Raw genomic sequence first — 3,682 nt, 5'->3', positions numbered from 1 at the left:
TAATGCGGTCAGAGAGGTAGGTGCAGGATCTTTAATGTAGAGGTAGCAGCATTTTTCTTCGATATTTTTATCACACCGTTGCATCTAGAGGGTACTTGGATCCCCCTCTTACCTAGTAGTTTTTTCAGAACTCTACTTTTAATCTTCTTGGCAAATCCCAGGGTGTTCGCCGGGCCCATCCGATGAGACATTCATCCTCGGACGGTTCCTCGGATGTCTGTAGTGTAGGTTGACCCGTGGGCTTAAGGGCCCAATGACAAAAACAAACTGGTACCAATTGATCAAGCCCACGACCCATTTGTTTATTTTATAAATCTTACCCCCCACACCTATAAACTGTAAAGTTAATACAAATTATTATATGGGGAAAGCTAAAAAGAGAAAAAAGTTAAAAATATACGAATACAATAATACAATATAAATACTAGCTAGCAATATACTTATTACAGTAACATTTACCATTTACTAAGTATTTAATATTAAGGTAATCTATGCAAATATAGCTAGGCTATTCTTGCAAACCTCAAGAACATTGTTCAAAACTCATCCTCAGACATAGAAAGAACCTTAGCCAAAATCGGGCGTGCTCTGCACATGGCTTCTAATGCCACAGCTTTGGGCATGGTGAGCCCATTACTTTCAACCATGTCGACTTCTTCTTTACTAATCCTTTCCCACTCAAAGCATTGAATTAATGATCCCAATGTCAAGCCCACTGTACGTTGGGCAAGGCCTGCCCCAGGACAAGCCCTCCTTCCCAATCCAAATGGCATTAACTTGTTTACGTTATTCTCTCCACTTTCAAATCTCTCAGGCTTAAAACTAGTTACATCATCCCATATATTAGGGTCTCTATGAATGGCCCATGCATTAACCAATAACATTGTCTCATGTGGAATATGATGCCCTCCAATGGTACAATCTTCAGAGGACATGTGGTGTAAAAGCAATGGGGCTGCAGGATACAATCTAAGAGTCTCCAAGATTATATTTTGTAGATAGTGCAATTTAGAGGCATCCTGTTCATTGATTAATTTTTCTTGTCCAATTTGAATATCCAACTCAGCCCTAGCCTTCTTCAACACTTGAGAATGATTAAGCAAATTGGACATTGCCCACTCCAATGTCACTGCCATTGTGTCAGTCCCAGCACCTAGCGAGACCTGCTTATTATACATTCAATAAGTGCTTAAAATCATGACAAGAATTTAAAAGTAGGAAAAATTACAAATTACACCCTTAAAATTTGGGTGTATTTAAATTTTACACTCTAAATATTTAAAATTTGAATTTTACCTCCTAAAATTTGGGGGTATTTGGATTTTACACTCTAATGTTTGAAAATTTGGATTTTACCTCATGAATTTTAGGGGTGTTTAGATTTTATTTCTTAAAGTTTGTGAGCGTTCGAATTTTACACCCTGAAGTTTCAAAATTTGGGGTATAAAATTCAAACACGAGTTTAGGGTGTAAAATCTAAATTTTAAAACGTCAATATGTAAAATTCAGCCACTCTTAAACTTCATGAGGGAAATTCTAAATTTTGATGTAAAATCACGCCCAGAATTTTATTGATAGCTAATATTTATTTTAGAGATTCATAAATCACGCCAAGAATTTTAAAGGAAAAATGGATTGCTAGCTAATATTTTACGAATTGATTACTGGTATTCTGACAAAGGATATCCTAATAAAATATCACTGAATCAAAAGGTTGAGATATTGTTGGGGTTCTTTCTAAATTTCTATCACTATCGAGTCATCAACACAGCCAAGTAGGCTCCAATGCAATAGATAGTCATGCTAGATAGCAAAAGTAGGGTAATATTTATTGGCCTGGTCTTTTCGTCTGGTGCGAAGAGCACTAGACAAAAGACTTTTCCCAACTTGAGCTTACCTCTAGAATCTAGATGGTAAAAATCAAAATTTATATTTGTGAAAAAGAACAATATAAAATAAAATAATTAATATGATATGATTAAAGATTAATGAGTACCACAAAATTTTATTTTGTAAATGACTTGTAACTCTGTGTACTGTTATATATAAAATTAGAGTCTCAAGTCTCAACCTTGCAAGAGGATCCTGTTCTAAAAAAAATACAGAAGTTGTGAGACGAATATAATTACATAAACAACTTCCTGATTAGAAATCAAGACTACGAGGTTGACTTCAAATTCGTGTTATAAATGTTTTATTCTAACTTGTCAAATAAACAACTGGGTCAGATTTGGTTATTTGATTACCGAATTTCCAATATATATCGTCTTTAACAATCTTGAGTATTGATGTTATCAGCTTTTTAATTAGCATCTAGTTCCAAGAAGAAGAAGAAGTAAAGAGAAATGAGCTACACATACCAGTATAAGCCCTTTGATAATTTGATTCGTGTAGTATTCGGGCTGTGATTCTTGCAAAGAAAGCAGATGATCGATCATAGTGTTCCCCTTCTCTTCCTTACTCCTCTTCTCATCAATAAGACCTTGCAAGAATGCATCTGTCTTGTTGGCCAGTTTCATCAATCTTTTCTCCAAACCCCCATGATCAATCCACCGCAACAAGGGCACAAACTCTTGTGGATTTGAGGCCCCTGCTGACCCTGCTATCTCTTTCATTAACTCACTGAATTTCCTTGCTTCTTCCTCGTCTTTCATGTCCTCCCCGTGGTATCTCTTTCCTGCCACCATTCTCATTATGATGTTAAATGTAAGGTCTGAGAACATTGATTTCAATTCTACCTTAGCAAAACCTTGGCACGAGTTTCGTGACAGCTTGCGTAGCAAGTGCTTGATTTCATCTGTTCGGATTTCTAGAAACATGTTGAGACGATTTGTTGAGAAGATTTCTAAGGCACTGATGCGGCGAAGGTTGCGCCAATGGTCTCCATAAGAAGCTGCTGCCACGGTGGTGTGGTTGTAGCCAACGTGCTTGGTGACTAGGAAGCGAGGACGGTTGGCTAAAATGATGTCGTTCTTGGTAAAGCATTCTTCAACTGCAGAGGGGATGATACAATGACCACGAGTTGGGACCCAAATTGTAGAGAGAAGATGTTACCATATTTTTGTGAAAAGTGGTGGAAAGTACGATGGAGTGGTTTCTTAATGAGATGGAGATGGCCTAGAATTGGTAGAGAAGGTGGGCATGCTGGGAGGTGTTTGTGTTTTGTTCTTGTTTGGAGCAAGAACTTGAAAGCTACTGCAAGGAGGAGAAAAAGATAGAGGGATGAGTATAGCAAAATGTCTTCCATGTTTGATTTGTTGTTTTTGATATGATGCTTTGTGACAATCTGTTGGAAGATTATATGGATTAATGGGGGCTGTAATTTGGGGCTATGCCGCAAGAATTTGACTTAAGCTTATCTACTCCTTACTCCTGGTCCTGAATTTTTATATATATTTTAATCCTCTCTCACTTTCCGCTGATACTCAATGGACTGGCTCTTACAAGCGCACACCTTTTTTGACCAAGTTGTTTTCTTTTCTAGTATAGTAACCAGCGTGAGTAATTTTATCACCATATAAAAAAAATCTCAACTTTTACCAAAATTATCTTATATTATAGATTGCAACCGTAGGTTCATCCGGATTTAAACACATACTATATATATATTTTGTCGAATACAATTTATGTGGGCCAATTAATTGAAAGCAAAGAACGGAGGAAATTGTGAAAAGTCAAGGCC

At 36.9% G+C, this 3,682-nt stretch overlaps 1 pseudogene; it reads right to left on the bottom strand.

Moving 5' to 3' along the window:
- Nucleotides 1–280: 280 nt before the first annotated feature.
- Nucleotides 281–3,367, bottom strand: LOC142609491 (cytochrome P450 81E8-like; annotated as a pseudogene).
- Between the last annotated feature and the right edge of the window lie 315 nt (nt 3,368–3,682).

The sequence above is a fragment of the Castanea sativa genome, chromosome 9 (genome assembly GCF_040712315.1).
Source record: "Castanea sativa cultivar Marrone di Chiusa Pesio chromosome 9, ASM4071231v1".
NCBI lineage: Eukaryota > Viridiplantae > Streptophyta > Magnoliopsida > Fagales > Fagaceae > Castanea > Castanea sativa.
The sequence above is the reverse complement of the archived record's forward strand: the minus strand, read 5'-3'. Positions and strand labels throughout refer to the sequence as shown.